General features: G+C 43.9%; 1 long non-coding RNA gene across 1 annotated transcript; it reads right to left on the bottom strand.

Annotated features, from left to right (window-relative positions):
• Positions 1 to 610: 610 nt before the first annotated feature.
• On the bottom strand, positions 611 to 21,811 carry LOC311526249. The gene is made up of 2 exons (XR_014712972.1): positions 21,702 to 21,811; positions 611 to 1,905 (listed from the first exon to the last, which is right to left on the bottom strand). It is a non-coding gene; the product is annotated as an uncharacterized lncRNA (long non-coding RNA).
• Positions 21,812 to 23,244: the final 1,433 nt, after the last annotated feature.

Here is a 23,244-nt window from a genome sequence, read left to right as displayed (position 1 = left end):
GTTTGATTGAATCTCTTGTAGCATCAGTCGTAACTTTTGTTTTCCAAGTTTTAAAAGTTCCTATGTTTAGTTTTCACTGAAAACCCAAGACTAGAAGTGAATGGAAGCAGCAATTTCATAGCTTCACCCCTGAGTTCTTCATACTCCCCTTGAACAGAAATCCAGAATTCCTGGTGTGTTAACTTTGAAAACTTGGTCTTCACCCTTTGTTCACTTGATCATTCTAAGAGATTTCCTTGAGCTGAGATACTTAAGGCTGAAATGAAGCACACTGTTACCCAAGAGCGGGAGTTAAATCTAATAATCTTCAGCCAAATGTTTGCTACATCCAGTCGTGGCACTTGGTAAAAATCCTTCTGTGATGAAGATAACATGTACATACAACAAGGGGGCTGAGGGCAAAGCCAATGCAAGTGCGGGTGCTACTGGTTCTGGAAGTGTTGCTTGGCCTTCTGCTCCAGCAGGGGTCTTTCAGTCAAGAGACGTCCTGCTGAATGCTTCCCCCAGCAGGGAGTCTCTCTGCTGAAGCCCCTTTGCAGGAGAGGAGGGCACAGAGAGGCTGCCAAGCCCAGCAGCAACATAAGACAGAGACATGTATGTAAGACACAGGTGATTTTAAGCCTAGTTTAATAGTATCTTAATTAGAAATAAAGAAAAGCAGCCATATCGATTCAATCCCCTCCCCACTGGCAACACTCAGAGCTCCCCCATGAACCATTGTGTCTCCCCAAGAAAGCCCTGGCTCGCAGTTTGGGAAGCGTTGCATGAGACCATGCTGTGATTGATCAGAGGAAGCAGATTTCTGATGTGCATATATCATAGAATATCAGGGTTGGAAGGGACCTCAGGAGGTCATCTAGTCCAACCCCCTGCTCAAAGCAGGACCAATCCCCAATTTTTGCCCCACATCCTTAAATGGCCCCCTCAAGGATTGAACTCGCAACCCTGGGTTTAGCAGGCCAATGCTCAAACCATTGAGCTATCCCTCCCCTCTGTAGCTAAGTGAGAACATACATTTCCATTTTACAAGTGATGGCGCATCAAAATGTCTGAGTTGGTTGAAAAATGGGAACATTTTTCTGGAACAATGTGTTTTTGGTTTTTTTTGTTGTTAACTAAAAAAATTTCAAATCCTCCCCCTCCCCCCCCCGAATATCCGTAAGGTCATGTTGCTCTCACAAGGGCAATAGGGCAGGAAGAGCGGTTCGTGACCCACAGATGACCCTGGTTTAGAATGATCCAACAATTTCATATCTAATCATACAGGGATGTCCACTGTGATTCGATTTTAAGATCCCCTTGTGGATTCAACATGCTGAAATTGCATGAGCCGTGACACCAGAGAGGAAATAACGCCACTCACACAGAAAGGTAAATCAAAAAGAAATGTCATGTAGACGGTCAAGGCAACCCCAGTCACACACTTGAAACATAGAACTACCCCCTGGCAGTGTTGAAGCTGCCAACCCTAGTGTGCCAAAAAGCCAGATGCTGCTAAAAAACATCTTGGCATCTGGGACATCTTAGAGCCATCCCCAAAGAAGAGCTGTAAAGCACAGAGTGCCAATGTAAGACAGAATGTTTCTAGATCACCGGCAGGTTTTCCTAAATTCTTCTTAAAATATGAACTCAAACAGGAAAATATTTAATTTGATGGGGAAAACAAATGTTTTTTTTTACTTTAGAAATGATACTTTAAGCATATGATAGCCATCTGCCAGTTCCTCTCTATGATTGTTATGGAGTTATAATTGGACACACAATTTTGACACCTCCTGAGTGTCTGGCATTAACACGCGGAGATTTTAAATGGGATACAGCAGTTGAGACTGAGAATCCATGGCTGGCTGCAGTCCAAGTAGCCTTATTAAGGGATCGTCAAAGGATGAGGGAGGAAGGTGGCTCCTAGGAAGTAAAAAAAAGAAAGACTTTTTGTGATTGAGGTTTGACTGCTCATAGAGCCTAGTCCAAAGCCCTTTCCATTGACTTCATTGGGCTTTGGGTCACATTCTTGTTTTGTAAACTCAGTGCATGATTTCCGTGCTGTGGTATGTGAAACAGTGGCAGTTTGAACAACGTACAATAAAACTAGCCTCGGATTTATGGCTTATTCAATAACTTTCAGTCCATCAGTGACCACTACAACACTTTAGCTATACTTTGAGTTCTCTACTTAATAATACACAGCAAATTTTCAACCGTGTTTTTATTAAAGTAGCCGTTTTAATCTTCTGGGTTTTTTATTTTTATTTCTAAACTAGTTAACCATACATTTTAGAATGAAAATGTACGTGTAAGTACTTACATTCCAGTCACACTTAAAGGATTGTCCTGTACCCTGCCCCCAAAAGAAGCTGCATATTATATGTTCCTCCTCTCAAAGTATAAATTACAGTCACTTGATTTTGCCCCTTAACTGAAGAAAAGCTGCAAATAACCCAATCCCTTCTGAACTCATGCCGCAGTAAAGCGTATGGACTAAAATTGCAGAGTTTACAGCAAAAAGAAAAGGAATACTTGTGGCACCTTAGAGACTAACCAATTTATTTGAGCATGAGCTTTCGTGAGCTACAGCTCACTTGAATCCATGAGGTACAGTAGTTTACCTCGGTCTGTCTTCTCCGCTGTGACAGAGCTGGGCTCACACATGCCAGGGGGGAGGGGTCATTGGTTACAGCTCCCTGATTCTCTGGCTGGTTCTGCTCTAGCCAGAACCTCGGAGTAGCTTAGAGCAGCTGAACTAAACTCCAGTGGTGCCCCTGAGAGAGATTATCAGTGCTCAGCATGCTCCGGCCACACCCTGACACATCTCCCTGCTTGAACGGAAAGTGGTGCCTACCTGCCAGCTCCGTGTCTGGTGCAGACTCCCACATGTGGAGATATTCTCGGCAAAGGAGATGGACAGTTTGGCCCCATTGATGCTTTGTCAGTTCAACCGGGAAGGAGCAGGTCCATATCTTACAGCTAAGGATAGAGGGCCTGGGCTGTTTTGCCACTGATCAGGAACCGGGGGCCTTTGCACCTTTTCTGCATCATGCATCACAGGTTTGCTGTAGCCCTGGGCGTAACAGGAAAGGGGCAGGATTGTGGTCCCTGAGTAACTGGGGCCACAGGCCTTCAGCCATGACCAAAAGCTGCTTAATGGATCATGTATGCTAATGAAGGATATGATCGAGGATATGCTGGAAGATTCCAGAATGACTTGAACAATTTCTCTGCACCCAACCGTTCGCTCAGGCAGAGTGCAGGGACCAGGCCTGGCAGGAATTAGTAGTGTATGTATATCTGTATGACTGCCTGCATAAGTCACAGTGCCACCGCAGAGGGTTGGAATCTCCCTTTCAGTCCACTGGCATCACTGGCAGGTCTTCAGCAGCCTCACTGATTCTGGATTTGAATACCCCAGCTGGAAATGTAAATGCTGATTTAGCGTCAGCGTTCCTACCAGGTTATCAGGAAATTAGCTTTTAATATGGTGTGCGTGGCTGATTTTCTTCATGGAATAGTGAGGAGAGCTCCTTCAGCAATGCCTCATCAGTGCATCTATTTCTCAAACTGTATTACTGATCTGTCTCAAATGCGACAGCTTGCACTGATGATCTATGGTTCAGTGGTTCATTCCCAGATAGAACGGGTTCAAGAATGGACTCAGTTTAATTACAAGAGGAAAGCTCTGCCAACACAAAGATATTCTTTGGCAGCAAAAGGCGAGCACTGGGCCAATGTATGATTTCTGTAATTTATTGATATATTAATTCTAATAATGGGGCTCACTTGCCCCTCTAAACACATGCAAAACCTTTATTATTGGTTATTGCACATGTACATCAAAGGATGGCTAGGTCCAGCAAGGCACAGGACGAGAACATGAAGGATCTGACACAAGCCTTCATCTAACGGCAACAGCAAACCCCTGCACCCGTAAGGCCCCTTTGACTTCATTGCAAAGGTCTGCCTGCAGGGGTCACTTGTAGGCTTGGGTCTTAAACCCTTAAATAATCCATCCTCACTTCACACACCACATAAGCATATGCTTGGCTTTAGAAGCATGCTTAAGCTCCGTTGTCTTCAATGGGACGTAAGCAGGTTCTTACATTTAAGCATGGGTTTAAATACTTTGCTTGATTAATCAAAACAGCAATGTTTCATGCATTGTCTAAATAATAAAGTACAAGGGTTTTCACCTCCCAGTCTTTATCCTACTGTGTTCCCATCCTTAATACTATTGAATTACAGAGGGAGGCATATATCTTAGAATCTCCATGTCTTGTTTCTTATAGGCGCTTTTTGTAATTTGATCAGACTCTCTGCTTTGGCATGGTCTGTTCATTCCCCAAGAGGAATAAAAGTGGTGAAGGCATAGGAGGTGTGAAGATGAGTTCAGACTTGTTTGGAGATAGTAAGGAGATTTTTTCCAAAGCAACTAAAGTCAATAGAACTTGTGCTCCAAGGGGAAGAGTTTTTAGAAGTGCCTTTTATAGAGCTAATAGGACCTTTTCAGACGTGTTTTTGTTGCATCTAATTTTGTAACCCCCTAAAAAATGTGTTGTAGAAGGAATAGGAATCTCTCCTAGGTTGAAGATATTAACTTGCTATTCAGTATATGGGCATAGCTACACAACATAGATGCAGCTATGCCACTGTAGACACTTCTTATATCGACAGAAGGGGTTTTTCGTTGATGTAGGTAATCCACCTTCCCGAACTGTGGCAGCTAGATTGCATCTAGCTGCAACTGCAACAGTGTAGCTAGGATAATCTAAATGTTCCATTAACAAAGTCCTTTTGTTGAAGAAGCCAGTATTTCATTGTCCACATATTTCCACATACAGTACTATATTGTTTATGAACAATGTAAGAAAATAATTTTTCATATTCTATTTAGTAATGAATTAATCAAAGGCAGAATACCCCTCTGCTCCTGTTCAATATAAGTGTAGTTTAGTTCTTATTACCATTGATTTTTGCTGCACCTTTACCTCTCATTTATGAAAGGTAGCATAATAAATGTCAGCAATAAACTAGAATGTTAGAACAACAAAACAGATCTTTCTTTCACTTCCTAGCGGTAAAGTGTAGGCAGAGAATTCCTGTTGTGTTGCCATAAGGGTTTGACTTCAGCTGGATTACATTTCCTCTACAGTCACAAAATAAATATAATGTGCACTAATCACCATTTTTATGTAGGACTAAAGAAGTTAAAAACCATCTGGTATTTGGAATAACTGCAGTCTAAATGAGCAGACATAAATTACACTTAAATCAGAATACTGTATCTGCAGAATTACTGCATACTGTCCTTAGTTTTCCACTGTTGATACCTAATGATAAACTCCACTGATTTCCTAGCTATATGCACTAACCATGTGGTTGGTATCAGTGCAGTACAAAAGTGATTACATGCCAGACGTATTTTTCTTTTAAACAACAAATAAAGTACATATTTCTAATCTGATAACATTTTAATTTCAGTCAGTTGGGATTTTCTGGCATTTTTAATTACAGCTTGTTGGCACCCTTTCTGTACAGTTAACATGCATCTTTCTACCAATTCATGTGTACTACTTCACTGGCGTAACATTTGAGATCTGAGGTTTTGGGGAAATGTCTGAACAGTTTTTGAGTTCACACATGTTGGGTGAGATTCTCAGGCTGGTAAAGAAGCACAGCTCCATTCATTTAATTAAAAGGTAACATGATAATCAGTGGAGCACTGCTGATGTACGCTAGCTGAAGATCTGACCCATTAGCCATCAAGAATTTCCTTTGTAGTGGCAAGGACTGTTTGAATCTAAGCTGTGCAGAGCACAGTAGATGCAGGGGCTCCTGAACATACCACGTGACAGGGCTGGGTAAAACTTTATGGATTAGATCTTCATTCCTAATGCACCTCTGTTGCATCAGGTGGGAGCACAAGAGGGTCGGTCCTGGGGCTGGTTTTGTTCAATATCTTCATTAATGATCTGGATGATGGGATGGATTGCACCCTCAGCAAGTTTGCAGATGACACTAAACTGGGAGAAGGGGTAGATACGCTGGAGGGTAGGGATAGGATACAGAGGGACCTAGACAAATCAGAGGATTAGGCCAAAAGAAATCTGATGAGGTTCAACAAGGACAAGTGCAGAGTCCTGCATTTAGGACGGAAGAATCCCATGCACCGCTACAGACTAGGGATCGAATGGCTAGGCAGCAGTTCTGCAGAAAAGGACCTAGGGGTTACAGTGGACGAGAAGCTGGATATGAGTCAACAGTGTGCCCTTGTTGCCAAGAAAGCTAACGGCATTTTGGGCTGTATAAGTAGGAGCATTGCCAGCAGATCGAGGGACGTGATCATTCCCCTCTATTCGGCATTGGTGAGGCCTCATCTGGAGTATTGTGTCCAGTTTTGGGCCCTACACTACAAGAAGGACGTGGAAAAATTGGAAAGTGTCCAGGGGAGGGCAACAAAAATGATTAGGGGGCTGGACCATGTGACGTAAGAGGAGAGGCTGAGGGAACTGGGATTATTTAGTCTGCAGAAGAGAAGAATGAGGGGGGATTTGATAGCTGCTTTCAACTACCTGAAAGGGGGTTCCAAAGAGGATGGAGCTAGGCTGTTCTCAGTGGTAGCAGATGACATGACAGAACAAGGAGTAATGGTCTCCTAGTTGCAGTGGGGGAGGTTTAGGTTGGATATTAGGAAAAACATTTTCACTAGGAGGGCGGTGAAGCACTGGAATGGGTTACCTAGGGAGATGGTGGAATCTCCTTCCTTAGAGGTTTTTAAGGCCCAGCTTGACAAAGCCCTGGCTGGGATGATTTAGTTGGGGTTGGTCCTGCTTTGAGCAGGGGGTTGGACTAGATGACCTCCTGAGGTCCCTTCCAACCCTGATATTCTGTGATTCTAGGGGTCTAAAGATATCATAGGTGGACAGCAAGGGATTCCCCCGATGAAGGGGAATACCTGAGTGGTGTAGACCAGGAGTAGCCCAATCTATGTTATCCTTGCCTAACCTCTGCCTACACAGAGAGCATCAGTTGCAGAAAGGGGGCATTCCAGTGACCCCTCTGTGCAGGTCTGGCACTGGGCACTTCTGAGTCTGGTTCAAGGAATAGAGCCGGTATGACTACTACATGCAGAGTTGCCAAAATACCACATTTTTTGTGTGAAATATCATGTAATGAAACGTGATAGAATTTGGTTTCTACTGCCATTTTCCTGCTCCTCTAGCTCTACTGTCTGACTCCCCATTTGCTCTATTTTAAAAAATGTGTTTATCTGTGCAAAGAACATATTTCAAAAGACAATATGGGGGGAGGGATAGCTCAGTGGTTTGAGCATTGGCCTGCTAAACCCAGGGTTGTGAGTTCAATCCTTGAGGGGGCCATTTAAGGATCCTTATGAATGTTGTAATTACAAATCCATGTCAGTTACTTCTAAGAATATACCAACCAGTCAAACTCCAAACTTGTATTTAATTAGCTAGAATGTCTGTCTTATTTCCCAGAGAAAACCAAATTAAAGTCAAAGATTGTCATACAGATTATTTTAAAAAAAAATGCAAGTATGGAAACAAAGGGTCTCTTAGACACTTAAATGTTCCAAATGTGTAAACTAATAAAAACCTTCTGAAAATAAAACCACTCAAACAAGTACAAGAACTTGTTAGGAGAGAAGAAGGGCTAATAGGATTATTTCTATAGCTGTGAGAATTTGGAAGAACTGTCTTGTCAGGGAGATAACCTGTCAATGCCTGTCTTCTTCTTAGTGTCAAAACTGCCCTATCATTCCAGCTGAGATAGGAATCCTCAAGAAATACATGTGAAATACTTTTTCCCTCTCCTGGACTAACCTCTTTTGCCAGTGGCTACCAGGGGGGCAGCAGTCAGCTCACAAGCTTTCCCTGTAAGGTATTGTGAAATACAGATCAGATATCTTGCAGAAGGGCTTTTTAACTTCTCCCCTGGGAGACTGAGACTGCCCATGCTTCCAACGAGCTGTGGGTTGGGTGCCAGAGATCAGCACCTACACCTAGATTGGGGGTACCTAAATCCCAGATATTTCTTCCCACAGAGCCCCTTTCCTGTGGGTTTTAATGCAGGAGGGGACTTCTGGCAAAATGTAAACAAAGTTCTCCAAATTATTGTAGATTCACTACTTATTGTGAAGCCATTTAGCATTTCTAATAAGAATTAACATTTTTAATACGTAGAGGGCAGCTGAGATTTATATGTCGACCAGTCTGATACTATTCCTTTCTTTGTAATGAGATTCTGGCACATAAATATCATTAGACACGTTGTCTTTAACAACACTGCAGTGGCATTAAATAAAATTGGGGCTATGTTAGAGTGAATGTTGTGAAATTTGTCAGTTTTGCAGATATTAGCTTTTTGTCCTGGAGTCCGACATAAAGATGCAGAATCTCATAGCTGCTTGGGTTTCAGGATAGGCGCTCAATGGCAGGGACTAGCTGAGTTAGTTAAAATCAAAGCAAGTTAACGTCAGTGTGATTGGAAACAGAAGCCATTCAGTGTGTATAGATGAGCTAAATATCATCTGTCTGATGAACTGAAAATACCTGAGATACTCAGGACTAAAGCAGTGTAATTAAAATGCCTAAAATGTTAATTCTTGTAAATATCGGCGAGAGTTCAAATGAGTGAGAGATGGGATTGAAATACTCAGTATTTACTCACACATGTTTAAAGTATGCCTGCTTCCAGTGGATTAGCCAACTCACTAATTAACCACAAAATTTGGATCAGGTGTGAACTTAAATCTGCACCCTTGCTTTAAAAGATGACAGAGAAGTCAGAATAAAACCACAGGTCATGGGCAGTGGGTATAATAGGCCAGGGGAGGCTAAACCTCCCCAATCCGTGGTCCCGCCCGCACTCTGCCCCGAGGCCCCACCCTTGCTCCCCCTTTCCCCTGAAGCCACAAGAAGAAAACAAGGAAGAAATTGTGGGGAAAAACAAAAAATGAAGGTTGGAAACAGCCACTTACAGCCAGACTGTGTGCACCTCCTCTTTACTGCAAATTGTGGGCAGAATCTTGCCTTTAAAACTAGTATGTAGATACATAAGCTGAACTTTCCCCATACTTCAGATGGTGCAAAAGTATGGGAAATACCCATGTGCATATATAGCTGGGTCAGAAGTGTTTGTGTGGAAGTCTTGAAAGTTCTTCATGGGTTTTGATCGTCCAGTTAGGGAGCAGAAATGATAGCGTGTGAGTAGGTGACCACTCACGCTGTACATACAGCAACTTGCTTACTGCAGCAAATACTTAAAGCAAGAGTTGCAGTGAATAACTTGCACCCATGTCCACAGACTGCAATATGTTCACACAAACCATTGAGCAATTTCTAGTAACGAAGACATTTATAAACAGTGAAGTCGCTTTGTTGTGAGCACAGAAAGGAGCTACATTTGAGAAATGGGATGTTCACCGGACGCTTCGTCCGGCTGTAATAGCTTGTTTGAAAAAAACTAAAAAAGTTCAGGCCAGTGTGTATTAGCTTCATGATGAACTGTTTATTATTATCCCCAAATTTCAGGGCCAGTGATCAATTTACACATGGTAAGACATTAATGGCAAACACTTTTGTTTTTACCAATAACAGAACAAAACAAAAAACCCACAAAGAACAAACAAACCCTGTAAGAAGAAAAATAATACAGGCAAAAGTCCAGCAGCAGAGTAGGGGCTATTCAGTGTATTGCACTGACTGCAGCATGTGTGATTACCTGCCTTGTGGGCAGGTGGCAAATGTGTTTTTGGTGCAAGGAGCTCATAGCCCTCAGAGGCCGTGTATGGGCTCTGGAGACCAGCATGGCTGAACTGGAGGAGCTAAGGGAGACAGAGAGGTACACAGATGAGACTTTCTGGGGCACAGTACAGCGGTCCCACCCCCAGTCTGACAGCCTGTGAGCTATTGAGGAGGATGAAAATGTCAGGAAAGGAGAACATCAGAGTGGAACAGAAGGAAATGATCCTATAGTTGGGACCCACCCCCCAGATGATGTCATAGTAGTCTCTTATACTGAGGATACCTTTCCGGGGGAGGGAACTCCAGTTATTTGGAAGAGTTAGGTCATAGCAAGGGGAGAGTCAATCATTAGCAATACAGATAGTTGGATTTGTGAAGACTGGGAGAACTGCATGGTGAAATGCCTGCTGGCTGCCGATGTTGCAGACCTCTTAAGACAGGCTTATGTGCAGTGCTGGGGAGGAGCCAGTATCTGTGGTTCATGTAGGTACCAATGACCTAGGGAAGGATAGGAGAGAAGTCCTGAAGGCCAAATTTAGGCTGCTAGGTAAGTGATTAAAGTTCCCGACCTCCATGGTAGCATTCTCTGAAATGCTTCCAGTTTCCTGCGCAGGGCCAGTTAGAAAGGCAGAACTGCAGGATCTCAGTGCATGGAGGAGACGATGGTGCTGGGAGAAGGGATTTTGGTTTATTAGAAACTGGAGAAGCTTTTGGAAAAAGGAGGAGCCTGTCCAGGAAGGATGGTCTCCACCTAAACCAAAACAGAATCCGATTGCTGGCATGTCACATTAAAAAGATCATAGAGGAGTTTTTAAACTAAGGGCTGGGGAAAGCCGACAGGTGCGGAGGAGCACACGGTTCAGACAGACACATCCCGTAGGGGAGGATTGATTAAAGAGGGTACTCTATATCCTTGTAAAGAGGAGAGGCTAGACATTGATAGAGTGCAGGTAGGAACTGAAAGGAAACAGTCAAATGAAAAAGATCCCATTCAATTATATCACATGAAGGCAGAAAACTAAATATTGACAAATGTTGTGTTTGTATACAAATGCAAGAAGTCTAAATCTTAAGAAGGGTGAACTTGAGTGCCTGGTATTAAATGAGGATATTGATATAATAGACATCATAGAAACTTGGTGGAATGAGGATAATCAATTGCACAAGGTGATTCGGGGGTAGAAAATATATAGGAATGACAGTAGGTCGCACTGGTGGGGAAGTGGCACTATATGTGGAAAAAAAGCATAGTCAAATATAGTAAAAATCTTAAATGAATTACAGTTCCATAGAATCTCTGTGGATAGAAATGCCATGTTTGAATAATAAGAGTATAGGAGGAGGAGTATACTACCGACCATCTCACCAGGATGTTGACAGTGATTGTGAAATGCTCAGGGAGATTAGAGAGGCTACGAAAACAGAAATCCCAATAATAATGGGGGATTTCAACTATCCCTATATTGACAAGGAACATATCACTTCAGGATGGGGTGCAGAGATAAAATTTCTAGAGATCAATAAATTCTGCTTCTTGGAGCAGCTAGTCCTGGCACCCGCAAGGAAAGATGCAATTTCTTGATTTAGTCCTAAGTGGCACACAGGATCTGGTCCAAGGGTGAATATGGCTGAACTGCTTGGTAATAGTGACCATAATGTAATTAAATTTAATGTCTTTTTATGGGGGGAATACCAAAGAAACCCATCACAGTAGCATTTAACTTCAAAAAGGGGAACTACACAAAAATGATCTGGAAAAAGGGGTTAACAGTGAGGTGGCAAAGTTTGCAGAATTGATACAAAATTACTCAATAGTTAAGTCCAGAGCAAACTGTGAAGAGTTACAAAGGGAATCTCACAAAATTGGGTGATTTGGGCAACAAAATGGTAGATGACATACTTTGATAAATACAAAGTAACGCACTCTGGAAAACATAATCCCAACTATACATACAAAATGACATGATCTAATTTAGCAGTAATCACTCAAGCAAGAGATCTTGGTGTCATTGTGGAGAGTTCTCTGAAAACATCCATTCAGTGTGCAGCGGCAGTAAAAAAAAGCGAACAGAAGTTGGGAATCATTAGGAAAAGTATAGACAATACAGTAAATATCATAATACCAATATATAAATCCATGGTACACCCACTACTTGAAGACTGCCTGCAGTGCTGGTCGTCCCATCTCAAAAAAGGTCTATTAGAATTGGAAAAAGTGCAGAGAAGGGCAACAAAAACGATTAGCAGCGTGGAACAGCTTCCAGATGAGGAGAGATTAGAAAGACTGGGACTGTTCAGGTCAGAGCAGAGACGACAAAGGGGGTTTATGATGGAGGTCTGTAGAATCAAGAATGGTGGGGAGAAAATGAACAAGGAAGTGTTATTTACCCCTTTGCATAATGCAAGAAGTGAGGGAGGGGGTCACTCAGTGAAATTAATAGACATCAGGTTTAAAACAAACATAAGGACTCTGAATTACTACAGAGAATTCTTTCCCACATGTCTGGCTGGTGGGTCTTGCCCACATGCTCAGGGTCTAACTGATCACCATATTTGGGGTCGGGAAGGAATTTTCCCCTGGGTCAGATTGGCAGAGACCCTAGGTTTTTTTCCTTCCTCTGCAGCATGGGGATGGGGCCACTTGCTGCTTTAAACTGGAGTAAATGGTGGTTTCTCTGTAACTTGAAATCTATAAATCATGATTTGAGGACTTCAGTAACTAATCCAGAAGCTATGGGTCCATTACAGGAGAGGAGGATGAGGTTCTGTGGCCTGCAATGTTTGGGAGGTCAGACTAGAATCACTACATGTTCCTGATGGTCCCTTCTGACCTTAAAGTTTATGATTGTATGAATCTAATTCTTTGCACAACTCAGTCAACCTGTGGAACTCCTTGCCAGGGGTTGTTTTGAAGGCCAAAAACATAACTTGGTTAAAAAAAGACCTAGATGGTTAATGGAGAATAGGTCCATCAATAGCTCCATCAAGATGGTCAGGGACTCACCCCCATGTGTCCTTAAATCTCTGAGTGCCAGAATCTGCGACCGGATGAAAGGGGTTGGATCACTCAATAAATTGTCCTGTTCTGTCCATCCCTCTGAAACCACTGTCAGAAGACAGGATACTGGGCTAGATGGACCATTGTTCTGACCCAGTGTGGCTGTTCTTACAGTCCTCTAAATTTTCTGAATAGTGTCCCTGTGGGTGCTGTAAGTATATCTGCATCACTGCGCTGCTGATCAGAGAACTTCGGTAGCAGTGTCCATTGGGCCTGTGCACGTGCTGTCTCCTTGTGCTGCACCACAAGGCTAGACAGCGCATGGGGGCTAACTGTCCTCAGCTCCTTCTCAACCACCCTTGGCTAGAGATGGAGCCTTTTGCTGTCCGTCTTATTGTACTTGTGAAGATTCCAGATTGTCAGCCCTTAAAAATGCCATCCTTTAGTTATCTACAGCACAGGTAATGCAGGCCAATTCGTACTGCCCCTCCAACCTTACCTGCAGACACCAGCACTGCTAACATAGTTCCATTTCTCCTGCCCATTAATTCCATGGCTTTTCATACTCCCCTAACTCGTAGTTGTTTTGTGAGGCTAAATTACTCGGTGTTTGTGAGGTGCTTGGGTATTATGGACTATGGTTGTGAAGACTCTGGCTAGAGAGATATATCCCTACCAATTACATGGGCCATCCAAGCCCTAGTGAATCAGGGGGGAGGGATAGCTCAGTGGTTTGAGCATTGGCTGGCTAAACCCAGGGTTGTGAGTTCAATCCTTGAGGGGACCATTTAGGAAGCTGGGGCAAAAATTGGGGATTGGTCCTGCTTTGAGCAGGGGGTTGGACTAGATGACCTCCTGAGGTCCCTTCCAACCCTGATAATCTGTCTATGATAGATGGAAAGCTCCAGATTGGCTTAGACTGGGTGCTGTCTGTTCACTGGACTCTTTTGGAGAAGATTGTTTGTTGGACCTCTAAGATTGCAAAGGAGTCACCTTTTTGCCCTCCCAGGGCAGCTCTATGGTCCCCACAGTAATTTAGCCTTGGGGGGCCTTTCTGAGTTACAGCAACCTCGCCAGGTTGCCCAATGGCCCACAGGACTGTACAGTATCTCTGCAGCATTGCATGCTGTGGCCCCTCCTTTGACCTGCCCCTCCTGGCCCAGCACGGCCTCCAAACCAAGGCTTGCAAAGAGGTCCTTGGAGGCACAGGTGCCCACTTTCAGCTTTCTCCGGAGGTGCTCCAACCCGGCTCTGCCCCTTCTCCCAAGGCACCACCCTCACTCTGCCTCTTCCTGCCCCCACTTCACCCCTCTCCCTTCCCCCCACTCTTGCTCCGCCTCTTCCAACCCACACTGCCCCTCCACCCCCCCCAGTGCCTCCCTCCCGCCCGCCAATGAACCGCTGAAGGGGAGGAGCATATTGGCAGTGCCAGCCCCAGAGCACCCATGGAGTTGGCGCCTAGGCTTGTCTTACAGCTTCTTCCGCATCCTGTGTCTGCGCTGGAGCCAAATATGGGACATTTGGGGCCCCTATTCACTGCTCTGGCCCCTGTATGCAGGATGTAAATGGGCTGGGGCAGGGGTGAGGATCTGCTGCCCCCATTTCTAATGTCATATACTCAGTGTTCTCGGTGTTTTCCCATTCTTTTCTGGGGGATGTTCTTGGCTGGAATATTGGAGGTAGGCTGGTGCTTGTTTTGCCATTGCTCTGTGCAGAGTGGGTGCAGAGGCTTTCCTGTCATTGGTTGTGTCACTCATGTCTTAGCTCCCCAGATCTTCCCTGCATTTTTTCACCCGTGACTCTCCGAGGACAAGACTCTCCCCCCCACGTAGAAGAATAAAGGCTACATTCACTGAATACATTATTTGCCGCTTTTAATTTTTAACTCAGCTCCAGGAGAAGTCACTTGTAGCTGGTATCCAGTGAGGGTGACAGGCAGAAAATACATTCCTACATTTTCAAAGTAATGGTTTGATTCTTGCCATCCGACTACTGCGGACGTGATGAGAATGAGAATTGTGGCGGTCTTCGTGTTGTGCTTTGTAAATGAACCTCTTTGATCTCAGGCGGGTTTCCCCTTTCTATTTTTAGATAGCTTAGGGATATCCAATGGATGGGAAGGTACTGATTCCAATGCACACAGAAAGGGGTTTCAGTTGTGGTTTTCTTCCTTGAAAAGCATTTCAGGAGAAAGAGGAGGAAAAGAAAAAAAAACTTGCAGGACCATTTCAGTTTCGTTTGGAATCTCCAGAGGTTTATCTCCAATCCCCCGGAACGGGGATTTTTCCTGAATGCATATCACATCAGCTAGATTTCTAGTAACACTCCTGACATTTTCCTTTCCTGATCTGTAGAAGAGTCATAATCTACTTCTGATGGATAATCAAAAAGGGCTTTGCAGCACTGTGGCTATGTTGATATAAGGACTTTATTGATTTAAAACACCTCTCATTTTTCTTTGTCGCCAGACGTCAGAACACATTTCCACACTTCAGATTTTGTTATTTTAAAATCACACTGTTTGCTGCTTTGAAATATTAATTACAAAATAAAAATTAACCCCATGCCCACCCCAAGCAAAACTGCAAACATCCAACCAAGTAAGAAATCTTACTTAAACCATTGAAAATGTCAGTAGCTTCTGTGTGCAGTTTTGCAGGAAGGTCGCTAAAATGAGAACAAACCTGTTTACAGTGAAAAAGCCATTCCGTTTTTTCCCCCCCTCTTCACACATCTCCTGTTGCTAAGGAAACCACTTTTCCTATCTGTGTTTAGTGCAGCTGACTCATTTAGAGTCTGTCCCTCAGTCAGCATGGATCACAGCTTGGTGTAGGAAACTGAAACAAAGGAAAACCGACTTTAACATTTTAAACAGAAATACATAAAACATACTTTACAAATATGTATAGGATTCCCTTTGTGATAGCCGTAAGGAGGGGGAAGTCCATAGAGGCGGTACAAAATGCATAGGGGATACCTCCATTTTCATTTGTTGTCTTGTGGAAGAAAGGGGAACATTATCTAGAAAATTGAGGATTCCATGCTATAAAATGAATTCCGTCCCTTAAGACCATGCAGGTTTGGAGGATGATGACGGAAGGAAATCCTTCTGATCATATGCTTGATCCAAAGCCCATCCAAGTCTGTGGGGAAAAACTCCCATTGACTTCAAAGGGCACTGGAGATAAACCTTCCCAGAAATATTTAAGGGAACATAGGAGAATCTCATTTCCTCTCCCGGTTTTCTCCTTAGTTTAATTTTTTAATGAAGGCCAAGTTTCGTAAGCCATCTTAACCATATTTCTTAATATGCACGCTCCAAAATTGCACATGCATACTTGTGAAGATGTGGTTTGCTGTGCTTATGGCTTTGTGTGTCTCAAAAGTTTTGCACATCTTTTGTTGTGCAAATGCAGTTGGATAGTTAGAGGATTTATTTGTATAGATTGGATTTTTTTGCATGTTTGGTATTGCCCACCCAAAGCAGTCAATAATCATGAGGTTGGATTAAAAATAATAAACTTCAGGTTCTTTTTTATTTGCCTTCTGATTCTTGAGCCTTTTGGATTCATGTTTTCAAGCTTGTCTCCACAACCATGAGGCTGTAAACTTTAGCTGCTGTTTTTTTGTTCATTTATTTTAAATTAGGATGGAGATTCTCACATAATCACATGACTCTAGGAGCTGGGGCTTTAAGAAAAATACCAGAATTCCATGAGATGTTCCAGAGTTTGCAACACTGCAAGTCTCAAAAATCTGCACATTCAGTATTGGGCCTCGGTATCAGCAGTGAAGCTTTAGGGCTAAGAGAGTTTCCACTGGGAGATGAAAAGCCTATTAGGAGATGAAAGGTGATGTTGAAAGAGAGGACTGCTCCTTGACCCCTGGGGCATGTTCTGAAAGGGGCAGGGGAATCCCTCCACATTTTCAACATCTCCTCCTGTGATTTTCAAGTATCAAGACTTTTCACCCTCTCGGACCAGCCCTTTACACTTTCATCCTCAGGGAGCTAGAGTCAGGTGTCTTGGATCAAGAATAAGGAAACTCTTAACCAAGTCCTTGACTGCTTCTCCCTGACATATGCAGATCTCCTGGCATGGATGTCTTACAGCTCAGGTGTATTGTCCAGCATCTGCTTCTCTCAGAGATTTCTTCTCTAGAAGTTAGTTGTTTACTGGTGTCCCTCTGGTCATTATTTCCCGTATGTTGTGTCACCATTCACTGTCATTTCTGACCCACAAACCCAAGGGGCTGTTGTAACCCTCTGGTTAGTGTGCGTTACAGGTCCACCGCTCTGCTGATCTGCAGAGGATATGACTTGATAGAGTCCCTCGCTATACAGTCTTGGCTTAAGATCTTGCAGCTCATGCTTTTAGGTCAGGAAGTCACTGGTTCGATCCATGGTGTGACTGCCAAGAGGCGTCCATCACTGTATGACAACAGATGCAGTGATTTCTTCACATTTCTACACGCAGCCGAAGCAGGGGTGCAATTAGAGTTCTCTGCATGTTTGTTCTGCTTTTCTTTCTGGGCTAGGAGTGTGCGTAGAGCATCCCTCCCAGATGGAGCCGCTGGCTGTGGAGGAGAGATTGCTGGCTGGGACTGCTGCTGAGCTGCGTGAGCAGTGTTTGTTGGAAACGGCTATCTGTCATTCCTCTGATCCCCAGCAGGGGGCGATACATTTCTACACCATCTCCTTTCTGTTTGGCATGGCATGGAGTGCCAGGAAAATGGACCTCCCTGCTGTCAGAGCAGGGTGGTCAGAGCCCGTGCCAGAATCCCGGGGGCTAGGTTGGGGGTCAGAACCAGGGTCGGCATGTAAGAGCGGTAGCCCGAGTTTGGGGTCCTAGTACCAATGCCAGGGGGGAAGAAAGGGAGCCAGGGTTCAAGGAGCAAAGTTAGGGTCTGTAGCCAGAGACTGAGTTCAAGCACCAAAGCTCAGGGTCAAAGCTGAAGATGAAACTCTAATACCAAAACCAGGGGTAAAAAGATGGAGTCAGATCCCAGGTCCTGGAGCCAGGGGTCGAGATTGGAGTCAGAGTTCAAGGGCAGAAGCTGAGGGTCCGAGCTGGGGTCAGGAGTCCAAGAGTGAGCTGAGAGGCAGGTCTGGTGTTACGGCTGGCATGAGAGTCCATCTCATTGCACAGACACTGCCTGGGAGCTCCTCTTGGGCTTAAATAGGGCGCCTGGATCAATCAGGGGCCATGAGAGAAGCTGTCCAGCCGTCCAAGGTGGTACCTCCTGCAGAGTTTATCTCCAAAGTATTTGTGTGGCAATAATGTATGCAGCCCTGCTACAACTGCTAGGTAGCGGTGTGGCAGCATCAGGCACCCTGGAGACCTGGGTCCTAGTCCCATCCCAGCAGGACCTCACACCTGCACGGCCTGCTGCTTTGATTGTTGTTCAGTGCAGAGATACTGTGGAGGAATGGTTTCAGAGTAGCAGCCGGGTTATCCGCAAAAAGAAAAGGAGGACTTGTGGCACCTTAGAGACTAACACATTTATTTGAGCATAAGCTTTTGTGATTTGTTAGTCTCTAAGGTGCCACAAGTCCTCCTTTTCTTTTTGTGGAGGAATGAATGATGCTGTAGTCAGTGTCTCACCAAGTGGGTCTGCAGGAGGCTCTAGATGTCCTTAAACTGTAGTCCCTGCATCTTAGAAACCATGTGACGTGATTGGGCAATAACTAAAACCAGGAAAGCTATCAGAAGTCAAGTTGGGGAGAAGAGTGTTTTTAATTCAAATGACCGTACAGTATTTTAGGCAGAGGTCACCAGACAGGAGAGGTTTTTGCAGAGTTGTGTGGAGATTTAGCTTTTGAGTTCAGATTTGGTCCTGAATTCCTAAAACCTGCTTGCTTGATAATTCCTAATTCTGCAAGTAGGTCATGCATGCTCTCTCCTTTTCTGTACCCAGAAAATGTGATAGATCTAAATAATAACCCTTCCTTTCCTTGCTCTTTCATGTTGGGTGTCACTGAGGTGTTCAATAAGGTTTGCTTTTTGTTTCATCTCTTTTGAAGCTGTGAAACTACCTCAAACGTAGGAGCTAATTCAGTCTGGCATTTCTAGGTCCAAAGAGTTTTTGATAAGATTTGAATATTATCGTCCCCCCGCCACAAACACGGAACATGCCAAGGACAAACTGAAACGACTACGGAGGTGCTGTGAAGTCTTACGGAGTTCACATCAGTAACGGAGTAGCTTCTAAAGCCTTTATTCAAGCTACAGTTTCAGTCCATGCCGATGGCAACTTACACACGTCCTACAAAAGAAGCCCAGATCCAAATTGCATACCTCCAGTTCACTCCTCAAGTGTTCTGACATTGCCAGTAATTCCTCCAGCTTTCAGTAGTTTACCATGGCACATGGGACAGTTTCAACCCACCCCACCAGCATCTGTAATCCTCGGACACGCAATGCAGGTGCTTTCTCAGTTGCTGCAGGCCTCATGGGGGAATGTGGTGGCCATATGCACTGCCTCTCACACGATATGCTTTGAGATTCCTAATAGTAATTGTTGCTCATCCTTTACAAAATAAAGGGATTACTTATTCCTTTCATATATGAGAACCAGTTATCCTTCTGAGACTGCTGCTGTTCTTTTCTCCTCTTCCACTGAAAATTGTTCAGAAAGGATCTCAGTGGTTATACAGACAACAAAACCTAAATAGCTTGTAGGTTTTTCATGTAGGCACATTTATTGTGCAGTACTTGTCCCCATGAGACTCCACATAAATATGATAGCATGAGAGTGGAAGCAAAAAAGGATGGATGTAAACAGGTTCTTGATCTACATATGATCACCATATTTGCTCTCTAACTTCAGCAATTCTGTAATACCAGTTCCTGGCCTGTGGCTAAGTTTTTCCCCTTTGAGAGTCTTTATATTAAGCATGAAGATGATTAACAACTCTACCTAAATATCTCCAACATTACAAAGAGATAAAGACGAAGGGCTACGGCCTGCTCTGCATTTCCTGGGCATGAGTGTCTGAGCTGGTGGAAAATGTGCGGAAGTTATTCCATGTAAAGGTAAGCTCTTCCTCTGGCAGGATGCTGGCAGTGAACAGCAGTGTTACTCCTGCTACATCAGAGGGGAAGGTGTGTGTTAAAAGCAAGCCCGGTTGAAGGGAAAAGCAGCTGTCCCGTTCAGTGCTCTCTGCAGCAGGCATTCTGGTGTCAGACCGGAACTAATCTTGAGCTAAGAAATGAAATGTAGGTTCCAGTAGGCCTGAGTTAAAGGATCTCGCGCATAAAAGGGAGAGGATGAGACGATGCTGCCACTGCATGCTAAGCAGCAGCGTCTCTGTGAAGAAACAGGCACCGATTGCACATCTGCCTTTTGGGGGGCTGATGTAGTTATCTCTTGGCTTAACCTTTCATAAGAACATAAGACTCACTGCTGATGTCATCTTTGCTTCTGTCTCTTTTGTTTAAGTAAAGTCCAGCTCAGCATCTGTGCCAGCCAGCCAGCTCTGTGTTTTCACACCTTCCCTACTGGCATGGCCATCAGAAGTGATGGTACCGGAGGCAGCGTCAGAGATGGGGCCCCAATTCAGCCGCTGATTGAGGGCCTGTTTCAAAGTCATTGAAGTCAATGGAAAGACTCCCATTGCCTTGAATGATCTTGGAATTAGGCCCAGGGAGTAGGTGGGGCACAGGGCTCCTCTTTCAGTAAATCAGGGCTGGCTTGAGTCGGCCACCAAGGCGGTGCCGCCTTTGCAGAGCAAGTGTGTATTAAAAACTAAGTACATAGCCAGGTTTTGTTTCTCCTTCTACTTTTTAAAGTCTCCAGCTCACTGCTTCTTACATGAGGGTTGCAGCATTAGGCCCTAAATATGGTTGAGATTTTCAAGGTTGTATAAAGGAATCAAATTAATAGAGGACGTGCGTCGAAATCCCCTTGTTTGGTTTTGAAAATCTCAACCATTGTGTCTAATGCCTATTATACCAATTTCTTGTGCTTCCCTTATGTACTTTCAGTTACTTCATTTTGGTTCCGTATCACACTCCTTAAAACTCAGGTTTTAGTTTCTGCGAGGTGTCTTTTACAGATCTTGCTCTAATTATTATACATTTCTAGTGACATTTAAAATTATGGGTGAGTTTTGCATAATTATTTTGATATGCATTATTATGACACACAAAATTTCATCTTTGCTCTATCCTGTGAATGATGCCAGACCTTTGTTTAGCAATAGTAAGGATAATTTCATCCATTATGGCTTGAACAAACACAGTTTTAAAATATCTGATCCTGTATATAGGGTATGCCAGGAATATAAATTTTTATTATAGCATTTATTAAATTTCTAGTATATTATGTATTGCACATGCAAACAATGTGCTAAAAAACCAATAAGGTTGCAAAGTCAAGTACTCAAAAGTTAGGAAATTCTAAAATTAAGGTTGCCTGTCAAAAAAGAAAAAGATTTGTTTCTGAGGAAACCCAACCAAAATTCAAAGAATTTAATTTTCCTCAAAAATTTTTAGGTAGGGAGAGAGAATCGCTTCCCAATCAACTCAAGACTAAAGGCCCAATCTTGTAATGATTTATACCCGTGAATAACTCTTACTTCAGTGAGACTGTTGGCATGTGTGAGGTTACTCATGTGCACTAGGAAAGTAAATTGTATATTTTTATTGCCAGTGTTTTGCCCTTTTTTAGGAAAGATCTATCCCCACGGTCTCCCTTTGCTCTTCATTTCACCTCATCCTCCTATCTGTTCACATCTCCCAACTGGAAAGAAGGAGGGCTAGGACCATGTAGCCAAATAGCTCTTCAAGGGCCACAGTTTGGGGACCCTAAGACATTTTGAATTAAGATCTACGTAGGAAAAAGGGCTTTTCTAGTAACTCAGTGTTCAGTCACTTCTCATACCTACAATCACACACACACAGATTATTTCTCATTTTATTTTATGCTAAACAAAGGCCACTTACCAGAAAGGCAGATTATATGCTTCTCTTCTTGTCCACGATAAAGATCTGCACGAACGGGTTGGCTGAATGTCACTCAGGCTCTCCAGGAGTTTGTAATAAAGCTTTTTACAGGTAAGTAGAACATATTTGCTTGCTGCTGTATTATTGGTTCATTATATATTATAGTGGTAGGTTCACCATAATTTCTGGAGTAGTGTTTTTATGCACAGATAAACACATTAGTATTTGGCACAGAATTGTTATGCACTACTTAGAGAAGTCCTTAGGAGATATTTATTCTGCTCCCAAATGAGTGGCCTCTTTCTAGTTATAAAACAATGTAGTTTTAGCTCAAGGTCATTGTTTGTCTTCTTTCATCTTATAAGTAAGCCATTAATTGAAGCCAGTGTTCCTCAAACCGGCCTTGGAACTGCCTGATCCAGGCTGTGATAGGCTCAATGTCTGTCTGTTTCTCATATTGTGCTGGGCCACCTTGTAACCATGAGGATTTTCTCTTCTGAGCAAGCCCCAGTATGGGGGATCCTTTTCGTTGCAGTGGAGATTCCGAACAAACATTGTCTTTGTTGGCTTGTAGATTTAGGAAAGCGTCTCTCCACCCCAGATGGGCTGAGTTTTTATTAGGGTTTGATGAAGTTTTGATGTATTCTGAGAAGAAATGCTTGGCTCTGGAGGCAGTCCCAGATTTGGCAAAGTTAAGCATTTTAGTCATCGTTAATATCGCCCCCACTCCTCATTTATTCTGAGGCCTACTCTCTCTCTAGCACAACTTTTTCTCCTGATGCAGCTGCACAGAACCCTTTTAATTCCCTTTAACCCCACTGGCTAATAGACCTTATTTATTTTTGTATTCCTGTCACAGTCTGGCTGGCCCTTAAAGAGGAGTGGGCTCAGCTTTGCTTGTGACCTAGCTGCTATCCCTCAGCTGGTTCTGATTTGGCTATTTAACGATAATTAGTGACCCCAGCTATGCAAGGGTCAGGAAAGCCAACACAAAGGAAAAAACCCCAGGAGAGAGCAGGTAGGGAGTTCCCACGCTCTGGGAAGGCAGACTGAAGAAGATGACCGGCATGGAATTAGTCCCTGTCGTAGGCCCTGAAAAGTGGGCAAGGCACAGAGATGCCATTCGGAGGGGGTCAGCAGTCCAGGAGAGGAAGGAAGAGCTGGGAGGATTTAAGGAGAAGCCGGAAGCTTGGGAATCAGTGGAGAAGCTGCAGGGAAATAGCCCGTGGGGCTTGGAGGTAGGAAGTGGACCAGGGAAATAACAGCACATCTGAAGGAGCAAATCTAGTTCCTCAATACAGGGTCCCTGGGCTGAAATCCAGAGCAGAGGGTGGGCCTCGGTTCCCCTACAAGCCCCGAGGAAGGGTCATCATGGCCAGGATAAGGACTGTTAAGCCCAGGGAGGGATTAGACAGGATTTAACTGGAGGGCTGATTGAGTCAGGTCACTGTGAAGTCAAAGTGAGGGTCAATGGGATGGTACAGGTGGAGACTCCAGCAGCACCATGCCCCAGCACAAGGCCGTGTCACTGCGGCGAGTGCAG

Source organism: Lepidochelys olivacea (assembly GCF_965140295.1).
Source record: "Lepidochelys olivacea isolate rLepOli2 genome assembly, chromosome: 9".
NCBI lineage: Eukaryota > Metazoa > Chordata > Testudines > Cheloniidae > Lepidochelys > Lepidochelys olivacea.
This window is presented reverse-complemented; position numbering and strand designations above follow the sequence as displayed.